The 22,342-nt window shown below is 56.3% G+C and overlaps 2 long non-coding RNA genes across 4 annotated transcripts in view; both read right to left on the reverse strand.

Moving 5' to 3' along the window:
• Positions 1-796: 796 nt before the first annotated feature.
• LOC108395567 (uncharacterized) lies at positions 797-2,866 on the reverse strand. 2 transcript variants are annotated; one of them, XR_012133644.1, is made up of 3 exons: positions 2,247-2,866; positions 1,849-2,032; positions 797-1,525 (listed from the first exon to the last, which is right to left on the reverse strand). It is a non-coding gene; the product is annotated as an uncharacterized lncRNA (long non-coding RNA). The 2 variants fall into 2 exon arrangements; XR_001852701.3 differs by having other exon boundaries at positions 1,849-1,957; positions 2,247-2,843.
• A 6,112-nt stretch (positions 2,867-8,978) lies between these two features.
• The window catches only part of LOC118967148 (uncharacterized), a 58,056-nt gene continuing 44,692 nt past the window's right edge, over positions 8,979-22,342 (reverse strand). The window contains exons 4-7 of one of the 2 annotated variants that reach the window (XR_012133645.1): positions 18,598-18,750; positions 17,135-17,444; positions 13,985-17,006; positions 8,979-13,129 (exon numbers count right to left, since the gene is read on the reverse strand). This is a non-coding gene — a long non-coding RNA (uncharacterized lncRNA). Of the gene's footprint in view, positions 13,130-13,984; positions 17,007-17,134; positions 17,445-18,597; positions 18,751-22,342 lie in introns of those variants that run through there. The other variant, XR_012133647.1, reaches the window with a different exon arrangement.

The following is a 22,342-nucleotide window of genomic DNA, read 5'->3' on the forward strand; positions in this document are numbered from 1 at the left end:
AGAGGCAGAGCGGGAGGCAGCCCCTCTGAGGGGGTCCCAGCCCACGCTGGGCTGGGAGGAGGGGCTTCAAGGTTCCAGGAGCTCCTTGGAAGTGTACCCACTTCACTGGCAAGGATGGGTAAGTTTTGGAAAGGGTTGGTAGCATCCTTTAATTTTCTGCCCATGTGCTTTACAGAGGGCGTGCAGTGGCTCAGTGCAGAGTAAGTGCAACTGGGTTGAGAAAGCTTCCGCTGTGCTGTTGCCATTGTTTAATCACCCACATGCGCTGTGGTTTGTCCAGCTGCCGGATCCTCTGAACGCTAACATCTAGGAAACATCTCTGGCACTCCCTCCCATTTGCCTCCATGTTCCCTGTGGTTGTGCCCCCCAGATATCTCCTGGGTCCCTTTTAACTCCCCCTGCCCCAGTTCAGATCCTTCTAGAAGGCTGCTGCGGGCTCTTCCTCTCCTGTGGGCATCCAGAAGGTGTCTCTCCCTCGCCTGCTTCCACCACCCCACTCCTCCCCTTCATCTGCACGCTCCTGCCCTTTGAACTCCAATATTCCCACCTTACCTAGTGCTTCCCACCTCCAGGTTCAGTTCCAAGCCACGCCCCCACTTGCCGCGAGCTCCCCTAGACTGCAGGGGGAGGATAAGCACAGAGCCTGGGTCTCTGCCCCTAGTAGCTGGGTGCGCTGTGTCCTTGTTGTCCCAGCTGTAAAGTGGGGGTGACAGTGGTTATTCTTGCCCTTCCCTGGATTGTTGGGGGGGTCAGACACCAGAGGTGAAAGGGCTTGAAGAACGTCAGGGGCTTTGTGAGGACTCTTGTTATTCTTTATTATTGTTGTTATAAGCAGTCAGAAACAAGATGTTCAGAGCCACAGGATGGCTATTAAGAAAGGCCAAAAATCAGCAACAGTTCACGCGGTCCTTCCCCAGAGTGGCAGCCGCGGGGAGTGGTGGAGGTACTGGGGGGCGGTGTGGGGGGTGTTACAGAAGACCCCAGTTCAAAGCCCAGTAGGTCAGCTTGGGATGCAAGGACCCTGCCAGGCTGACTCTCTTGAGACAGAGTGAACATAGTACCTGAGGCCACAGAACTTTCAGGGCCCCATAAAATATTTCAATTTTGTTTAAAATCAGAGAATTTTCTTCTTCATGTTAGGGTAAAGAAAATGTTTTCATATATATGATTATTATACTCGTCTTCATACCAATGCAGCCACAAATGCACTCCTTGTGCTGTTTAAGGAAGAAGGAGCCCTCCGTGTGCCGCAAGGAGGCAGGAAGGCGAAGCGCTCAGGCGCGGGGACATCAGATGTAGCCTGGGCCCTGGGCAAGGCCTTCCCCTCGGGCCTCCGCTTCCTTGCCTCTTGGGTGAGTGTCAGAACAGGAGCGGGTGAACGTGAGTGGGCTGATACATCTGGGTGCTGGGTGCTGGGTGGGGTCCTCCATCTGTCCGTCCAGTGGGGAGCCCTGATCACTGCCCTGACACTGGGACACAGCTTAGAGAGGCAGACAGGGGCCAGGCCTCCAGTGGCTCACAGGGACTGAGAAGGAAGGCACAAAAGGGAAGGAGGGGAGAGGGGGCGCAAAGTAACAGACACAGGGACACCTTGGGAGGGGACACATCCTGGCAAGGAAACCCTCTCCCTCCTTCTCCAGCTAGTGACAGTCATCCTGGCAGGACAGAGCGCCACCCCCCCCTGCTGGGGGTGCACTTCCCAAGGAAGGAGCAACAGGGTGAGAGAGAGGAGCCTCCCCAACCACAAGGGCCTCACATGAGGCACTGGTAGGCCAGCTTGGTGCCATCCGTGCAGCAGGTGGGCTGTGAATTCCTGTGAGGTGGGAGCAGGTGACCCCCCCGACTTACAGGTGAGGAAACTGCTACTCAGGCTGAGTGGCGAACACAGGGCTCTGCTGGAGGAGCTGTTTTCCAGGCTCAGGTGGGGTCCTCCACCTCAGGGGATGTGTGGCTCCGCCTGGAGATGCTCAAACGGAGGGATTTCAGACCAGCTGATGGGGGCCAGGGGGATGCTTGGGGCAGGAAGTCTGCCCTGGATATCCCAAAAGCCACGTGTGTGAGAGAGAGTCTTATCACTTAAGGAAACCTCCCAGCCACCCCCCACCCCCACCACGTACGCACACATACACCCCTATGCGATTGTCACTCAACACACTCAGCCCACACACAGGCATACGCTTAGACACTGTGCTGACACACACACCACCTGTGGACAATTCCACGCAGGCAGAACAAAATGGCCCAACCTCTCATTTTTGGTCTCCTTCCTTCTGAATGTAGACGCTGCCGGCAGAGCAGCCTGAGGCGGAGCTGCAGGGGCCGAGGGCCCAGCCCGCGGCCTCCCCGGGCAGTGAGGGCCTCCTAGGCAGCCCTCCAACCCCTCTGGGCCCCAGGGCTCCTCCCCGCCTGGGTGTGGGCTGCGGAGCACTGTGCGGGGTGTCAGGAGGGAGCGCTAGGAGGGGCCCTGGTCCCCCTCCCAGCCAGGCCTCCGGCTGGGACCCCCGCCAGCCTCCCCCCATCCTATGACTCCAGGCCTGGCAGCCCCAGGGAGACCCCTGGAGAAAGCCTGCAGCCCTCAGGGGCGGGGCCAGCGAGGAGGCGTCCCTGAGCCCCTCTGCCCTCAGTTTCTTCCAGGCAGGCGGCCCAGAATCGAGAGGAAGCTTTGAGGGCGGGGGCGGGGTCAGGCCTGTGCGCTCCCAGCAGGCCTGGCAGGCAGTGGGCGTCTGGGCAGGAGTCAGTCCCTCCGGAGGAGGAGACAGGAGCGGGGTGGGGAGCAGCCAGCTCCCGGGGAAGGGGCACAGCAGCCTGGGGCCCCCTAGGAAAGGAAGGCCCCCTGCTCCCAGGCCAGAGAGGCTGGACTCAGCCCCCCCAGCCAGTGGAGGAGGGGAGTGGGCGTCGTGAGCCGAAGCTGGGCATCCTCACCTCCGCCCAGAGCCGAGGTGCTCTGGCACAGACTCCTGGCCATCTCCAAAGGCCTGGGCCTCAGACCCCACTTCTCTGAAACGAGGAGCTTCTGACTCCCACCTGCCAGCTGCCTGAGCGCCTCGGTTCTACTGGACTTTGGGGACTGTGCCCTCCGCCCACTCCGTTCATCTCTTTCCCAGGTTGCTAGAGGGCTGCAGAGCCAGACGCTAGAAACCAGCACCTCAAAACCCAGCTCCTGGGGTCCCAAACTCCAGAACCCCGGAGCAAGAACTCTGGGCCAAGAACGCTGCCCAGAGCTGGGGCCCATGGGGGGTGCGGGGAACCCCAGCCTGTCCTTCCCGAGGCCCTAGCTGCCCCTCAGTCCATCCCCAGGACTGCAGTCCCAGAGCAAGGCCTGGAGCCGTGGGGCATCTTCCCCATGGATCTTGCAGCTACTCCGGAATCTCCCAGCCTGTCACCCTGGCTATGTGAGTCCTGCCACCTGTGGGGGCCGAATCCCATCCTGGAGGCTCCTGTCACTGCCCTGTGGGGTCACCAGGAAGGAGTCATCTATGGATGAGGAAAATTAGGCCCCACAGAGCTCGCCTGTGCCCACCCTTCTCAGAGCAGGGGCAGTCTCCTGGGGACGCCTGGCAGGCTTGGCCCAAGCCACTGCTCAGGGAGGCCGCTGGGCTCTGGGCTGAGGGCGGAGGGGCCCTGGTGACCCAGGGGTGGGCCTCATCTGCAGCTCCCAGTTCACTCCTGGTGGCCTGCATGGCTCGGGGGCTGTGGGACTGATGTAACCAGACATCTCCACCCCACCCCACCCCTCAGGCTGTGCGGAAATCCCCAGGAGCAGGCTTGGCAAGCTGGGCGCCCCCACCCAGTCCCACCCTCGGACCTGGTGGTCTATGTCACACAGGACTGGGGACTGAGCAAAGCCCTTGCACCACACATCCCAGGGCCCCAGGCTCCAGTCTGTGGAATGGGAACAACCGCACCTCTTGAGGGCTGTGCCAAAGATGACTCTGGGGAGTGCCATCCTGGGGTGTGGCCTGCCCCAGGCCCACTGCCTGGCCCTCCCTGAATTAACCTGGTGGCCTTGGGAATGCAGAGCCAAGACCTTGACTAGCACCAAGAACTTCAAAGGTGTGGGGCTGGAAGCTGGTAGTTAAGCATCTGGAACCTTCTACAAAACCCAAGTCCACTGTGGGGCTGGGGTTTGGGACCCAGCTCTCCCACCCATCTTAGAAGGCTGGGTAGGCATTGCAGGCCCCTGGGGGTGATGGGTGGACTCAAATGCAGAACTCAGCCAGCGCCCATTTCTCCACAGTATCTCAGAGGTCACATTCAACTCCACCTGACCCCTGGGCCGCCCCCCGCCCCCCACAGCACACCCCTGCAAACCTCACACAGCTTAGTCCCTGTTGCCTGCCAGCCAAGGTTTCCATACCCCATGCCTTGTTCACACTGTGCCCCAACCAGCCAGCTCCCCCTTCCCACCCATCTGTCTCTTCTGCAGGTATTTCTCACACCTCCACGCCACCTGCTCCCCCAGGCCTGGGACATAGCAGAGCCCCTACTCTTCCCGGGGGCCCCTGCACCTTCCTGCTAGGCCACCCAGGTCTCCCCTCCAGCCCCTCAGTGGTGTGAGAATGCCAAGTGGGGTCTCCCAGGAGCCATGGCTCTCCTCACACCACAGGGGTGCGCTGGCCCCCCACCCCAGCCAGCCACACAGCGCTTCATTACTGCAGTGGCTTCAGAGCTCCTGTGTATTTTATCGGGGTAGCACATGGGATGCATTTAGGAAAACAGTAATCCGTCGAAGGGCTTATGAGGAAAAGCAGCACACTGTCCCTTTCCTCCCCGCCTTGTCCCCAGAGAGCCATCTCAGCTCCTGGTGGTGACAGCCTGTTCCTGCCCCTCACCCATAGCATGCAAACCCAATTTTGGTCCTCTCTCCCCAACACCGACAGCGGCTGCTGTGCCCTCAGCTCCCTCCTGTCTCAGGAGGGTGGTGCCGTCCCCTCCCAGCCCGCACCCCATCCTCCCAGCCCTGTCTGTCTGCAGGGCCATTGCCCTTCCCTGTCGCATGGACTCCAGGCGCATTCCAGCTCATCCCCTAACAACCCTCCAGGCTGGGCCAGTCAGTTTGCAGGCTGAAAATCAGTAATTGGGTCTTAGATGACTCGGAAAACGTTGGAACAAGCAACTTTTAAACAAGAACAGCTTCTATCCCTGGTTTGGGCCTCCCTGGGCTCCCTGCTAGAGTCACAAAACACCAGGGCATGGAGGGGCCTTGGAGCTGGGGCTCCTATATCCCCGTTTCACAGGTGCAGGCAGCTGCTCAGCGGGGAAGGGACGTGCCCAACCAAGGGCACGCAGCTCCTCAAGGCTGTAGCAAAGACTGCTCACTGTCCTGTCCCTGCCCCCATCGCCTCCAGCGTGGCTCAGGGAATAGAGCCCCTGATATTTTATCTGGGCTTTTCCTGCTTGGAATCAAGGTTCCCAGCCTCCCACTTAGATGTAGCCCTGTGACTAAGTTTTGGCCTGGGTGTAAATAGAGTGTTTGATAGCAGGAAACGTCCTTAAAAGGACAAGGCCCACCCTACTGCCCTTTCTCCTTCCCTCTGGCTGTAATGCAGATATAATGGCAGGAGCTTCAGTAGCCATCTTGTACCACGAGGTGATCTTGGAAATTAAAACTACACATGGCAGAGCCACAGTATAGAAGGAGCCCAGGCTCCTGACACTGGGACACTGCTTGCCACACAAACCTTGGCCACCTCCACGCATCTTGAGTAGGAAAGAAAACTTTCCCCTTGTCTAAGCTGCGATTACTTTGGGTTTTCTGCTGGGTCTGTTTGACTCAGTGCAAAGCTCTTCTAGCTCTCTCAGGGTGTCGTCCCCAGTGAGGCCCAACGAGGAACAGTGAGGGCCCAGGGGTTCATGACTCAACACCTCTTGGGAGTGGGGTGGGGGTGGGACCCCAAATGTCTCTTAGTAGCAGAATCCCTCTCCACAAGAAATCCAACTCAGAAGCTCCGTAACAACAAAATCCCTTGTTAGAGTCAAGAGGCTCCTGTTGAAAGGAGGAGAGTGGCAGCCCCACCTGCTCAGACTCCCCTTGTGGGCCCAGAGCCCCTGAGCACAGAGAGCATCTGCCAGGCCTATGTTCTCAGGAGCACCTCCTGGGCCCCCTTATCCCTGGGTGGCTGAGCCCACTGGGTGTCAGACAGACTGACAGAGGCTGCAGTGACCCAGCCTGGGAGGCACACACAGACTTTCCCCCCTGGCCTCTGTCACCTCGAGGCATCCCAGCCTCCAGGGACTCAGAGCATAGCTGTCCCTCTCTCTGAGCCCCCCTCACACCATGGGGACTGGTGAGAGAAGCTGCCTGGCAATGGCTGGGCAGCTGGAATCAGGGTCAAGCCCAGAGGAGCACGAGGAGATGGGGCCACAGTGCCCCTGCCTGGCTCCTTAACCCCTCTCCACCTTTCCTTCTGTGCTGTGTGGGTCCCTGGCCTCTGTAGCCTGCAGCTCTGCCTTCGGTCAAGTGGGCACACAGCACCCTGCCCTGCCTGCCTCCCTCCCACACTGCTCTGTGACTCAGAGATAACAGAGTAGCAGGACTCTGGGTGGAGGGACTGACATTCATGTTGCCAACCTGGGGGACTCGGGAGGCAGCTACAAGTGGCACCTTGCCGATCTGCTCCAGGAGACCCATCCTGTTTGGCAAGTCGTCACAAAGCATGCCAGAAAACAGGGTGGGGCTTTCTCCCAAAAGTGGCAGGTGGAGCACAACCTTCTCGAACTTTTCCACCACTGTTTCCTTAATTGTGAAGGCCAATAAACTCAGATGATGGGGCCCACTGCCGGTGCAAAACCCCTTGGTTTATTGAAAACTCCACATGAGTGTTGTGCTCTGTCCCTTTAATACTGGGATGTTTGAACGATAAAAATGTTAGGTTTTTTTGCATTCACTCAATTCCCCACCTCCCACCCCAAATGTCTGAGTAAGCCTGATGCTCTAGAGACGGATCCTGTCTACCCTGTGCCTCGTCTCCCACCCACTTCCACTGTCCCCCCACCAAGCACACACATTCACTCTTCTGGTTGGGAAGCAAAGTTTTAGGAAAGTTTGAGTTTTGCAGTCAGGGTGACTGGTTTCCAGCCATGGCTCTGATGCTACCAGCTGTGTGACCTTGGGCATGTCACTTAATCTTTCTGAGTTTCCCCTCCTCTCTTCCCCCACCCCCACTCCATGCCCCTGCCCAGTGAAGCCACTGTGACTAGGGGATGGTCAGGATGCCATTTTCTCCCCTGGCACAGAGCAGGCCCTCAGGAATCTTAAGAATGGTGGATGGGGTTGGCGCTCCCTGTGTACAGGGAGACCATGCCCATCAGCAGCTGTCTTGGGCAGACTCAGGACTCTGGAAAAGCAGTCCGCGTGGCCAACGTGATCAACACACCCCTCAACCCCCTGCTCCGAGCTGGGGGATCACGCCGTGCTGGGAGGCTTCTTTCCAGAGAGCCACATGCAGCCGAGCCCGCCGAGCCCCCTACAGTCAGGTCTTGTCTCGCCCCATTGCTCTGGCTCCCAGACTCCGAAGGCCCTGGCCTAGGATGGATGGGGCCCAGCAGGAGAGCCGTTGTCCCACCAGCAATTGAGCGTTCTTTTTGCAGATGAGTGAAGTACCCAGATTTCATTCCTCGGCCTCACTCAGCACAGTGTCCTCAAGGTCCATCCATGTTGTAATATGTGACAAAATTCTTCCTTTTCAAGGCTGAATATTATTCCATTCTATGAATATACCACATTTTATTTAACCATTCATCTGTTGATGGACACTTGTTTTTTCCCCACCATTTGGCTACTGTGGATAATGCTGCTATGAGCATGGGTGTCCAAGTGAGGAAAATTATTGTGATGGTGGTAAATTCACCTAAACACACATCGGAGTGAAAAACAAGTTCACCACATTTCACCAACGTTAATGCTTGGGGCAGGGGGTGGGGCGCTGAAGCGCCCTGGCTAATTCGAGTGGGTGTACGGGTGGAAGGCACGAAGGGCAGGGGCCATGGGTACAACGTGGGTCTGGGCAAGCCCAAGCTGGGTCCGGCAGCGGCTGGGCCCAGGCCTCCCTGCCGTGCCCTCTCCACCGCCCGCAGCCTCTGCCCGCCCCTCTTCTTTCAATTCAGACGCGGCTGCCAGGCCCCAGGCGTCTCTCTGGGTCTGTTTGGGATCCCGGGCCCAGGGAGGCATCTGATTGGCTCTGCCCTCACCAGGCCGCCCCTGAGAGGTCCCTGGTCAGCCTGTGAATGGGCTCTCTTTGGTCAGGTGTCCGTGCCTAGTCCAGTCAGCGGCGGGCAGGTGGGCTCCACAGAACCACCTGGGGCCTGCGGTTCTCCCCGTGGTCGGCGTGGCCGGCTAATTCCGGCTCCTGTGGCTCGTGGGGGTGGGGCTGGGCCTCTGCAGGTCTAGCAGCGCCCCCTGCCGGTCGATGGGCTGCTGGGAGAGGGCCTGCGGGACCCCAGGCAGGCTGACGGGGGAAGGTCAGGGTCTGAGCTGACTGCCCTCTGGACCCCAAGCTTGAGGATACGGAGGGCGGGACGTGCGGGGGGCTGACACCTGTCGGCGCCCCCTCCTAACAAGGCCCTGGGTCTTGGTGCGTGGGGGAGTTGGTTGCTGCCCCGGGGCTGAGGGCCAGGAGCTCCCAGACGTGCTCTGCTCTCCTAGGTAGGCTGTGCCCTCCTGCCAGCGCCCTTTCCTCACTCAGGGACCCCGACAGCGAGGACTTCAGCTCCTGTGCCTTTTCTGACCCTGCCTCTAGTCCTGGGGTGTCCTGAGTCCCTGGCACAGGGGTCTGTGGTACCCTGCTCTTTGGTTCCAGCATCAGTTACCCCATCCCACCCGGAGCGGTGCTCTCCCTCCCGGGGCGCACGCTGCGTCTCGTCTCCCGGTGGATCGCCCTCCCCTTGCATCTGGGGGCCGGGCCGACCCCAGCAGTAGCGCCCCTAATTACCCTGTACTAATTGCGCGCTACACCTGCGCAGCCTCCAGGGCCTCCCCTGGCCCAGCTTGTTATTGCAAGGGGGCTGGTCTCCCCGGGTTGGGAGAATTCTGACTTGGGAGGCGAACTTCTTGCGGTTTGCAGCTTTAATCATTCAACACGGGCTCATTCCCTCATGGCGGAGGGTTTCCTGTAAACAACTCAATGCCCGCACCTCATCCGGGCTGGGGTTCTATGCCCAAGGGATACGGGTGGCATCCCCGGCACCGCGACGCTGTGCAGTCCCAGGGGAGAGGGGGCAGAAACCCAGAAGGCTCAGGCTCCCCAGGGCCGGCTCCTTTCCTGCTCTGTAACAGCTTACTGACGTATGGTTTATAGGCTATGAAAGGCCCCCAGTTTTAAGGACACAAGTTGTGTTTTTTAGTAAATTTATAGTCCCATAACCTTCACCACAACCCAGTTTCAGCTCATTTTCGTCGTCCCGCCGAGTCCCTTGCTCCCCCTGGCGGTCCTTCCCCGCTCCTACTCCCAGCCCCAGGCAACCATGGGTCGGCTCCCAGCATCCAGATGTTTGCCTCTGTGCACTTGGTGTAAATGCAATCATGCAATACGTAGTCTTTTGCGTTTGGTTTCTCTCTTTTTAAGTTTATTTTATTGTGATAAGGGCACGTATCAGTAGACGGACCCTCTTAACACAAAGCTGAGCGCACAATACAATTCCTGTCGGCTGTAGGTGTGCTTGGTTTCTTATGGTCATGGCTTTGAGGCCCACCCATGTTGTGGCATGTGTCAGTAGTTCACTCCTTTTTATTGCTGGATAATTTTCCATTTTATGGTTAGACCATGATTTACTGATCCATTAACCAGTTAATGGACATGTAGACATGTGTTTCCATTTTTTGGCTCTTATGAATAATGTTGCTATGAATGCCCATGGACAGATCTGTGTGAATTTAACATTTTTCATTTCTCTTGAGTGGACATTTTAAGAGTAGAATTGCTGGGTCATGCAGGAAGTGTAAAAAACTGCCAGATTGTTTCCACTGTGGCCACACCAACTTACATTCCCACCTGCAACACATGAGAGTTCTAGTCGCTCCACATCCTTGTCAACAATTGGTGAGGTTGATCTTTCAAATTTTAGACATACTAATAGGTGGGTAGTGATAGCTCATTGTAGCTTTAATTAGCTACTCCTTAATGACTAATGATGTTGAACATCTTTTCCTGTGTTTATTGGCCACCTGTGCATCTTTGGTGAGATATCTGCTCAAATCTTTGTCCCTTTTAAAAACTGGGTTATATGTATTACCTTCTAAGAATTCTTGATATATTCTGCATATATGATATGCAAATATTTTATTTCAGTCTGTGGCTTATCTTCTCATCCTATCTTTTGAAGTACAACTGTTTTTAATTTTATAAAGTCCGATTTATCAGTTTTTTCTTTTTGAGAAAAAAATACTTAGAATCTCTTTGCCTCAGTGAAGGTCATGAAGATTATCTTCCAAGCTCATTCTTGAATTTACCTTTGTTTCCCTCACCTCCCAATTCCTGGGCCTGACAGTTCACATCCTCGGTTTTTTCTCCTTCCACTCAGGCATCCTGCTTTTGAACCCTTTAAGTAGTCTCTCTCTCTCTCTCTTTTTTTTTTTCAATTTGCAAATCAGATCACATTACATGAGGGCAGGGGTGTTTCTCTGTTTTGTTCACCGATGAGTTCCAGGGGCCTCCAGCAGTGCCTGACATACAATAAGTGCTTAGTAGATGCACCTGGGATTCAGTCATACTGTTCCTCTGGTGGCACTGCACTGCACCTGGACAAAGTCCAATCTACAAGGCCTAACATGACTTGGGTTTGCCCACCCTGCTCCTTGCTCACTCCTCTCCTGCCACCCTGGTTTTCTCTGTAATGCTCAAATGTGCCAAGTTCATTACCAACTCAGGGCCTTTGCTTTCTCTGTGCCCTCTCCCTGGAATTCATTTCCTCCTGCATTCCTCAAGTCTGACCCCTGTCGGTTAGAGCTCAGCCTAAATGTCACCTCCTCCAAGAAGCCTTCTCTGATCACTTCATCTAGAGCAGCGGCCCTTTTTTTTTTTGAGAGGGCATCTCTTATATTTATTGATCAAATGGTTGTCAACAACAATAAAATTCTGTATAGGGGAGTCAATGCTCAATACACAATCCTTAATCCACCCCAAGCCTAATTTTCGTCAGTCTCCAATCTTCTGAAGCATAACAAACAAGTTCTTACATGGAGAACAAATTCTTATATAGTGAATAAGTTCTTACATGGTGAACAGTACAAGGGCAGTCATCACAGAAACTTTCGGTTTTGATCACGCATTATGAACTATAAACAATCAGGTCAAATATGAATATTCGTTTGATTTTTATACTTGATTTATATGTAGATCCCACATTTCTCCCTTTATTATTATTATTATTATTTTTAATAAAATGCTGAAGTGGTAGGTAGATGCAAGATAAAGGTAGAAAGCATAGTTTAGTGTTGTAAGAGAGCAAATGTAGATGATCAGGTGTGTGCCTGTAGACTATGTGCTAATCCGAGCTAGACAAGGGCAATAAAACATCCACGGATGCAGAAGATTTCTCTCAAAACGGGGGGTGAGGTTCTAAGCCTCACCTCTGTTGATCCCCAATTTCTCACCTGATGGCCCCCCTGCGACTGTGCCTGTCTTAGGTTGTTCCTCCCTCACATCACCCTTTTTTAAAACTAAAGTATCATTGATGTACAGTCTTACGAAGGTTTCACATGAGCAACACTGTGGTTACTACATTCCCCCATATTATCAAGTCCCCCCCGACCCCATTGCAGTCACTGTCCATCAGTGTAGTAATATGCTAGTCACTACTTGTCTTCTCTGTGCTATACTGCCTTCCCCATGACCCCCCTACATTATGTGTGCTGATCATAATGCCTCTTAATTCCCTTCTGCCTCCCTTCCCACGCCCTTCCCTTTGGTAACTGCTAGTTCCTTCTGTGAGTCTGCTGCTGTTTTGTTCCTTCAGTTTTTCTTTGTTGTTATACTCCACAAATGAGGGAAATCATTTGGTACTTGTCTTTCTCCACCTGAATTATTCCACTGAGCATAGCGCCATCCATGTTGTTGTAAATGGTAGGATTTTCTTCTTATGGCTGAATAATATTCCATTGTGTATATGTACCACATCTGCTTTATCCATTCATCTACTGATGGACACTTAGGTTGCTTCCGTATCTTGGCTATTGTAAATAGTGCTGCAATAAACATAGGGGTGCATCTGTCTTTTTGAATCTGGGATCTTGTTTTCTTTAGGTAAATTCCTAGGTGTGGAATTCTTGGGTCAAATGGTATTTCTATTTTTAGTTTTTTGAGGAACCTCCATACTGCTTTCCACAATGGTTGAACTAGTTTACATTCCCACCAGCAGTGTAGGAGGGTGCCCCTTTCTCCGCATCTTCACCAACATTTGTTCCTAGTCTTTTCTACGTTGGCCATCCTGACTAGAGTGAGGTGATATCTCACTGTGGTTTTAATTTGCATTTCCCTGGTGATTAGCATCACATCACCACCCTTTTTTCATTAACAGAACACTTATATCCAATCAGACACTTTTCCAATTTATATCTTTACTTAATGGTTGGTTATCCCCCAGCCTTCGAGGGCACCAGGATGGGAGTGGGAAGAACAGAGCTCCCAGACCTTCTTTTCCAAGCCCTTCCTCCTTCAGGAGCCACCCGTGCTTATTCTGGCCCCTGGAGATTTCTCGTCTCCTGTTTTTGTTCCTTTCCTGCCATGGTAAGCTCTAACACTGGTTGCCTCCAGTGAACCATGTTTCTTGGTAGTCACACCCAAAGTCTCATTCCACACTGACACTGGACTTGGCCATGTCTCTTGTTCTGGACAATGAAATATCAGCAAGTGCGATGGGAGTAGAGGTTTGATAAGATCTTGCATATTGGAGTTTGTCAGCCACAGAACCCAGCTGCCATGCTGTGAGGAAGCCCAAGTTAGCCACGTGGGGAGGCCAGGTAGAGGGGAACCAAAGTATCTGGGATGACAGATCATGCTGGCAGCCCCGAGCTCCCAGCTGACAGATACCAACTGCAGCCGTGGGGGTGCAGCCACTTGGATGTTTCAGTTGAGCCTCCAGCTAATTGAAGTTGTAGAAATGATCTCAGCTGACACCACACAAAGCAGAAGAACTGTCCAGTTGATGTGGAGGATGTGAGAAAAAGAAAGCACTGCTGCTGTTTCAAGCAGTGGGAGCTGATACACCCGTGGGAGTCTAACCTGTCTCTAAGGGTTTTTTGGCATAGTAACTGCAGTCCACCCCCCGGCTACCCTCTTTCCTGTCCATCACTCTTGGAGATGGGCAATCCTCCTGAACACTACCCTCCTTGGGGCCTGGAATCCTCTCCCTGGCCTTAGTGACTTGGGAGCCCAGTCCTGTGCTCCCTCCACAGAGGGCATCAAAGAAAGCTTAGGACTTTAGTACCTGGCAGGGCCTTCCCTACCCCTCCAGAGCCTTAGCTCCCCGTTGGACAAGGGCTGGCAGAGTGAGGAAAGGCTCCCTGGAGATCTCTGATCTCCCCACCCAGACAGCACTGGATTCTCAGTGGCTCTGCCAAGTGTGTTCTAGGGGATCCCAGCAGTAGGAGCTGAGGACAGGCTTGGGACACAGTGACACCAGCTGCCTCCCAGCTATGCGCCTAGTGGCCAGCTTCTAAAACCACTCTGGTTTCAGTGTGTGCATCTGTAAAACGGGCTGGAGCATGTTGAACCCTGGGCGCATCCCACATTACAGAGCCTCATGAACATCCCCCTGCGTGTGTCTGCGTGGCGGGGGGTGGGAAAGGCGTGCTGGGGCAGGGCCGGTAGCAGGGGTCAGGGGAGCCCCTGGGAAGACACAGGCCGCTTGCACGAGCAGGCTCGGCTGTGCGGATGGCATTCCAGGCGGAGGGGACAGCAGGTGCGCAGGCCTAGTCCCAGGGCAGAGGTGGGGCTGTGCAGAGGGCTTGGGCAGGGGAGAGGCGGGGAGATGCCCTCGAGACTATCACCTGTTCGGGTCCGGGAGGCGGCGACCGTCCCCTCTTCGAAGATAAGGAAACTGAAGCACCTCTCGGACTCTTCGGCTCGGAGACCTGCCCTCCCTACCTGGCGCCCTGCGGCTGTCGGACGACCCTCTGGACTCGCTCCGCGGGAGGGGGAGGCGAGCGGAACCGGAATACAGGCGCAGCCCACCCTGGTACCTCCCGCCCCTCCCCGACGGGCAATCCGCTACACCCGGGAGCTTTGATTGGCTGACCGGGGTAGCGGGAAGCCCGAGCCCCGCCCCACGAGGGCGGGGGCCGGGCATGCGGGCGCTTGGCAGGATCCCGGCATCCCGCAGAAGCTGGGCGGCCGCAGCCGTGGGTAGGGGGAATGTGGCTATTTCACGACGCAGACTGAGACCCAGAGTGGCAGGGGGCCAGCGGAGGCTACGTAGCGAGTGGTGACCGGGGTGGAGACCCAAGCCCGCGGACCGCGTCGCCCGGGCAAGTGCCCTGGCGACGTGGGGCTTCCGGACCGCGAAGCGCTGGCCGCTTGACGGGCTGCTGGCTGCCGTGGCGCGCGCGGCCGCCAGGGGGCAGTGTCCACCCGCTCTGGGTGGTGGCGCGTGTTGCGGCGGAACGCGGCGCCCGCCTGCGGCTCTGGTCCCCCGAGCCAATGGGGAAACTGAGGCCGGGCCCACACTGGCTCCGGCAGTTTCTCGCCTTCACCTCCCCAGGTCTGCGCGGTTAGGTCCGATAAGGGAACCACCGTCGCCAGGCCCTGGTCCCGACGGGTCGCATAAACCAAGTCAATGTCCCGTCCTTCCCTATACCTGCCCTTTGCTAAGTGGCCGCGCCTCCCAGAGCCTCACTTTGCCAGAGAAAGTGCTTGTGTGGACGCGGGATCCAGGCCCCGATGCCTCAGGGTTTTGGAAGGGGGAGTGTTCCTGCACACGACTGGCACACACAGGTCGCGGTTATGAGGACGCCTCCGAGCTGTGTGACCTGGGCCAGGCCCAGCGCCCCACTCCCCAAGGCCTCGGTTTCCCCTTCACCGCTAATCCCAACTATTTACCGGAGGGGACAGTGAAAAATAAGGTGGGAGGTACAGGCGCAGCTTGAGGCTGCCCCTGGCCCGATCCGTAGTCCCCGCTACGTCCTCGGCGGCAGCGGGGCTCAAGGCCTGCTCGGCCAGACACTTCCGGGGGCAGTGACTGCTCACGGTCACACAGCCAGGAAGCAATCCAGGCCGAGGCACTGGGTCAGAGCAAGGGCGAGTGCGAGAGCCGCTTTCCTCACCAGCTTCCTGCGCCTGCCACCTTTCCCTCCAGATGCCCGGCTCCAGAGGCCCGAGCCGGCCATGCCCCTTTTGGCGGAGCCAGGTCTGTGTCCTGCACTGCTGTGAGCCGAGTCTTGGGCTGGGCTCCCTGCGGCTCCCCTTTGTGCTCAGAGCTTCCTGGTGACCAGACCCTGGTGCGGCCCGCATGAATCAAGCAGCTTCCTGCTCCCGGGCCGCCAGGGCCACAGGCCTCAGGACCCACCCACACTTCCCATGGGGTCACCAGCCTGCCAGGCCCCCACCTCTGCCTACTCCCCACCCTATCACACCCTGACCCCACCCATCCGGCCTGACTGACTCCTTCTCTGCTTAGTCATCAGCACTTGACCTGCCTACTCTCCTCCCACAGGAACAGGAGGCCCCACCCTGGGTGCTGACAGAGGAGAAACCCCCAGGAACGCAGGACACAATGTAGGGGCACAGAGAGGCTGGGGGAGCTCCTTTAGCCAGGAACACCTGAAATGAGCCATCCAGACTTCTGAGACCAGTGGTCTGGGCAGAGGGAACAAGCATGTGCAAGGGCCCTGATGCCCTAAGGCCAAGATTCCCAGTGGAATGTGAAGGGGTCTAGCCTTGAGGCAGAGCAGGGGTTCTAGTCTGAGATGAGCAGCATGGCTGAGCAGAGTAAGGTGGGCTGACTTGGCTTTGACGGATCCTTCAGGCTGCAGAGGGCTGGGGCTGCGCCTGGAGCCACTGGAGTCTGGGGCAGCCTGGCCCTGGCAGGTGGATGGAGCAGTGAGTGGAGTCAGGGTGTTTGGACACAGAACCCATAGGACTGGACTGAGGGTGAAAGGGATGCAGCAGACTCCTCATCCCAGGTGGCCTCATTCTCCAGGAAGCCTCTCCTGCCAGCTCACCACTGGTCAGCTCACCACTGGTCCTCACAACAGGCCCAAGGGCCTGTTGGTTAAAGAAATAATGAAGCTGCTTAGAAGTGCTGGATGACTACCTGACTCCCCTGGTCAGGGATGGAGGGGCCCCAACCCACCATCCAAACTTGCATCTGAGGACCCCCACCCTGTGAGTGGGAGACACTTCTGGTTGGGGGGTGGGAACCATAGCTTTCATCAGCTAATACAAAGGAATCTGAAAACCCCAGGGGCTAGGAGCTCATGAAACCAAAACCTTTCCTTCTTGGGATGGGGTGAAGCTTATAGGTTCCATCTGTCAGCAAAGCCCAGTCTTTTCTCTGAGTCTGTTTCCCTACTTATAAAGTGGGCCGACAATCCAACCTATTTCACTGGGCAAGTCAATGAGATATTGGCCAGGAGATGGCAGTTTGCTAATGGAACCAACCTTTTTCAAAGCCAACCTTAATTATACAAATATTTGAATGTGTTCCGTTGTGAAAGATTCAAACCACAGAAAGATACAGAGAATAAAAACCAAAAGCATCCTTCCTCCTCCTTGCTGACTCTCTCAAGGGTGGATGCTGCCAACAGACAAGTGTGTGGCTTCCAGTATTTCTAAAACAATATATAAGCTTTTTAAAAACATTTTTATGTTGAAATGTTTAAAAATGTATCCTAGCAGCTCAGTTACTGAGGCAAGCCCTGTGCCACGCACAGCTGTGTCCCAGGAGGCCTCAGCTACCCCTCAGGATGGCTCTCTGTGGCAGATGTCACTCTTCCTGCCACCTGACAAATGCTGCGTGATACCTGCATGTGCGTTACTTAGGGCAGCCATGTGATTTACCATCTCAAGCAGGACCTGTTGAGAGTGAAGGGGATGTTGTTACAATTACATGGGGATGACAGGCTCTGTTCCAGGTAAGTAAGTACTCCTATGAGTCAGGACTTCCTGGCTTATGCCAAACAGAGAATTCACCAACTCATTACCTGAGAAAGCCTGAGATCCTGCAAGGCTGGACACAGGGTCCTACAAGGACGCAGACTTCAAAGCTCTCCCCCTGGGAGGGCATGTGAGGGAATGGTCCCTCGCCTCCAGGCTTGGAGTCCTCTCCGTGAGCCCAGCAGAGGAGTGGGAGCCATTCACAACTGGAAAGGATGCATGGCGGTCATTCCATTCCACCTGTTGCCCTTTGGATGGCCACCTACGTGGTTTCCAGCTTCTCAATATTTAAAATGCAGTAGTGACTTTGTCTCTTTGGCACTTGGTAGTCACCTGTGTTCTCTTTGTAAGGCTGAACTATGAAATAGAAATAAAATATACAATTAAGGTTGACTTCTTTATACAACTTTAAAGAATTAAGCAAGTGAATAAAAACCACAATAGGGAGCATCAAACATGGAACATGGCATGTGGACAAATACTTATCTGGGATAAGATATCTACCAAAAATACTTCTGGACCTAAGAGTGTGGGCATTTTCCCCACTGGTGCGGCCTTCCACGGTGCTGCCGTGCGCAAGGGTGCGAGGGCCTGACTCCCACCCGCACCAGCACAGGCTGCCAGGCTCCTCTCCGCTCGCCGACAGGCAGTCCCAGAGGTTGTGCACCTGCTGATTTTGTACAGAGCTGAATACTGGCCACGTGTGAGTTGCCTGTTGACAGCCCTTGTCCATTTCCCTCCCGCGTCAATGTCCCTGGGTTGCAGGGCTCTCTTTGTGTTCTGGACGTCATTCCATGGCTGTGTATGTGGGGCTCTGGGTCCCAGGATGCCACTGTCTTCACCTAGTTTTAGCCTGGCTTTGGTCTGCCCTGGCATTTTAAGTGGAGCCTCGAAGGACCAGTTGGATGAAAGAACGAGTCTGGAGTGGAGCTGGGCCCAGAGCAGGTGGGGTGAGGCTAGCCCTGGGGGAGTGGGGGCAGCGCTCGTGCTGCAGCTCCTCGGAGGCCGGGTGGCCTTGGGTCAGGCCCAGCCTGGTGGAACGCAGGGCCCTGGTGACATGCAGACAGATGGAGGGGTGTCTCCATCCTCACTCCTGGTCCTGGTCTCTTCCCACGCTGGCCCTGCCCCCCTGGGACACCTTCCTTGTGAGATCTGAAAATACACCTGACTCATTTCACAGAGGCCGGAGCTTCAGCAGGCAGAGTCACTCGGCCTGGGTACCAGAGCTGAGGAGAACCTGGCTGGGCTGACCGGAGCCCTGCCCACTCCTCTGGGGGGCTCCCGCCCCGCCTCCTCGGCGGCAGCGCCCACTGAACTGCTCTCAGGCCAGGCCGCCGAGCACCCCTGCTGGGACGACAGCCGCTGTGGGCCTCGTTGGGAGCAGCCGGGCCCCCATCAGGGACGATCTCTGTTGCTCAGACAATGAAAACCTTGCAGCCTGCCCTCCACTGGTCTCACTCTCAGTGGATGATCTTGAAAATGGAAGCCTCAGACTTCAGACGCACCTTACCTTGTGTCCTCACCTGCATCCGTGCCCAGTGCGCTGTTCCCCAGGAAGAACTGTCCATGCCCTTGGCTGAGGGCTCCATCCCTGCCGGCCTCCTCAGAGCCACGGCTCCACTGGGTCTCTCCTGCATCGTCAGCGTTGTGGTCCATCAGTGTGCTGCACATGAGCACACACACACACACACACACACACACACACACACACAAGTCCATACATGGTATACAAGATGTGCACAGGCACGTCTGTGCATCATGTACATGCACAAACCACACACTCACATGCACATGTGTTATTTTCATTCTTTCATTCTTCAACCCCACTTCCACTCTCGCCCCCACCTATCCTGTGCTCCCTGTACGGCTTTCTCCAGGCCCCGCACCAGGCTCTTCACATAGCTTCTCCTGCCACTCCATGAGCCACAGGACACCAAATCCCAGACGACCATCCCCTACTCCTTGGGATGCCTTGGCTTCCAGGAACCCTGTGCCTTTGATTTCCAAAGGCCTCTCCCCACCTCCTCGCTCCCTCCTACTATGTGCCAGGAACCCCAGTTCCGTCCACACACCTTCTCTTCTCTGTCTCCCGGTGTCATGCTTTCTCATGTCGATCATGTCTATCCCCAGCCAGGGCTTCTCCCTGGCCCTCCGGTTGCAGTGGACACCCCTACGTGGCCAGCAGGCGTTTTCCTGCTCCCCCCATCCTCCCAGGTGTTCAGCTTGACCTGGGAGACACGTTAGACTGTTCTCTCCCTCTCACACCCACCCCAGTGGGTCAAAATCCACACAGAGCTCCACTCTTTCTCCCCAGTGACCGCCGTGCTGCCGTTTGGCTCCCCCACACCCTCTCTCCTTGAGGTTTGTTCTCAGTGACCAGAGGGAGCCTGAGAAAACCCAAGCCGGCCTTTGTCACGCCTGTGCTCAGAGTTCTCACGCTGACCTGCAGCCCCTCACCCACCCTCCATCTCCAGGGCCTTGCTGGCCACACCTCTGTGTCTGGGCACACAGGTGCCCCCTGCTACGACAAGCTCTCCCAGGAGACTGGGATGTATGCGGCCCAAGTCAAGCCCCACACAAGGCTGTGCTGGGGAGCACTCCCTGCCTGTGGCGCATCAGGGCCTGGGAACGGAGCCATCCTCACCACCCTCCACCCACTCCCTCCCTCACCCCCAAGCCCCTCCTCCCACCCTGAGGGAGCTGTCACCTCATGCCCTGAAGCAACCTTGGAGGGCAGCAACATGGCACAGGAAGCTGCTTTGGAGCAGCATGTCCTGCCCTGGCCCTCCCACCCGACAAGGCTCAGATCCTGTCCCAGCCCCAGGGAGGCATGGCAGGGAAGGCGGCAGAATCTGAACGCTGCAACCCCCGCACATGCCACGCACAGGGGATAACATTCCCCAGCAGCAGACTCCTTAGCAGACAGGGTGCTGGACCCAGAGACCTATGGCAGAGGGTGAGTCAGAAAGTGACCCTGGTTGGTTTCAGATGAACAACAAAATGATCCATCAATTGTTTATGGTACCAAAGCCTCACCATGATAAGTGTAGTTATTATGTCACCATAAATATATTGCAATATTTTGGCTCTACTGCCTGTGCTGTACTTCCATCCCTGTGACTAAATTATTTAATAAATTGAAGTTTGTAACTCTAAAAAAAAAAAAAAAAAAAGTGATCCTGAGAGAAGAGAAGCTGCTGAGCACGAGGGCTGTCTGGTGCTGTGGCGGAAAGTGTTACAATGTCAGCCGCCACTGAGGGAGATACCCAGGCCGGGGTTGTGGGGCAGGACAGTCACACAGGCCTTCAGGTCTATCCACCTGCTATTTCCTAAATGATTACGGGCTCCTAGGCATTCATTCTTGTATGCCTGAAATAATTCACTAACTAGCTGACTTCCAAACCCCCTATGCCTCAATTTCCAGGTCCTTAGGACAAACCCAAGCTCTTTGCCTGGGCACTGAAGGCCCCTGTGAGGCCTGGGCCCTCCCCACTGACCTCTGCAGCCTCTCTCTTGTACCACCAGACTTGCTCCAGCTGTGCCCAGCCAGGAATGCCTTTCCCCACCGGATCTTTCTGGCTAAGTCCACGGCTACAGGAAGCTTCCAGGCAGTGGAGAAATGAGGTCAGACTTGACCTTTAGAGGGGCCTTCTGGATCCCCCTGGGGTGGGCAGGCTGAAGAGGGAAGCAGGGAGAGACCTGCCCATGGCCAGCTGCGCAGCCTGGCGCCTCGGGCCCTTGCCCTCTCGCTACACTCCCTTGGTAGCCGTGGAGTTGTCATGAGGTCTCAACTCTAGCTCTTGAAGAACAGAATGGGGACAAGTGAGCAGGGTGGCTCTCAAAGGCCAAATGACAACCCAGGACCCCCATTCACTTGGCCCCCATCATACTCAGAGGCATCGAGGAGAGCTGGGAGAAATGACAGGGCACCCAAGGCCTGGGGAGGGGAGGAGCCAGGGCCGAGGCTGGGCAGAGGGGGGTGGGAGGGCCCAGACCACACAGGGGCCTTCAATGCCCAGGCAAAGAGCTGGGCCCTCCGATAGACCCACAAGGCTGCAGCCCTGGAGTGCTGCTGGCGCGACCCCTCCCCCACCAGCACAGAACATCGGGTTTGCCAGGACCCCTACGATAAGCCGCAAGGTTGCACCCCTACAGTGCCGCTGCCCCCCCCCACTCCCCCACCAGCCCAGACCCATAGGGGTCCACCAGGATCCTCTCCAATAGTCTCCCAAGGCTGCAGCCCTGTTGTGCCACTGGGCCAACCCCTTTCCCACGAGAACTGACCAAAGGGGTCCGCCAGGAACCCTCCGATAGGCCCGAAGCCAGGACCCCCGGAGTGGTGCTGGCACGACCCCTCCCCCCGCCAGCAGAGACCATAGGATATGCCAGGACCTCCTCCGATAGGCCCCCAAGGATGCAGACCTGGATTGCCACTGGCACGTCCCCTTCCCCACCACAACAGACCCACAGGAGTCGGTCAGGACCTCCACCGATAGCCCCCTAAGGCTGCAGCCCTGGAGTGTCCCTGGGCCGAACCCTCCCCCACCAGCACCAGGCCCCCAAGGCTGGAGACCAGGAGTGCCGCTGTAGCGACCCCTCCCCCGCCAGCACAGACCAATACGGGCTGCCAGAAACCCTTGCATAGGCCCCCAAGGCTGCAGCCCTGGAGTGCCGCTGGCCCAACCCCTCTGCCGCCAGCACAGAACATTGGGTTCCACAGGGCCACCTACGAGAGGCCCCCAAGTCTGCACCCCTGGAGTGCTGCGGTCTCGGCCCCTCCCCCGCCAGCACAGACCAATAGCGGTCTGCCAGTACCCCACTGACAGGCCCCAAGGCTGCAGCTCTGTTGAGCTGCTGGGCCGAACCCTCTCCCACCAGCACATACCATAGGGTCCGCCAGGACTCCCTCAGATAGGTCCCCAAGGCTGCAGCCCTGGAGTGCCACTGGCCCAACCCTCCCCGCCAGCACAGAACATTGGGTCCCACAGGACCACCTACGAGAGGCCCCCAAGGCTGCAGCCCTGGAGTACAGTTGGTCTGACCCCTCCCCTGCCAGCACAGTCCCATAGGGTCTGCCAGGACCCCCTCGGAGATGCCCCAAAGGCTGCAGTGCCGCTGTCCCGACTTCTCTCCCGCCAGCAGAGGCCGTAGGGGAAGAAAGAAATGAGCAGTCGAGCCACAAAAAGACACAGGAGAAACTAAAATGCATTCTAAGTGAAAGAAACCAAACTGGAAAGGCTTCCTACTTTATGATT

Source organism: Manis javanica, chromosome 8 (genome assembly GCF_040802235.1).
Source record: "Manis javanica isolate MJ-LG chromosome 8, MJ_LKY, whole genome shotgun sequence".
NCBI classification, from domain to species: domain Eukaryota; kingdom Metazoa; phylum Chordata; class Mammalia; order Pholidota; family Manidae; genus Manis; species Manis javanica.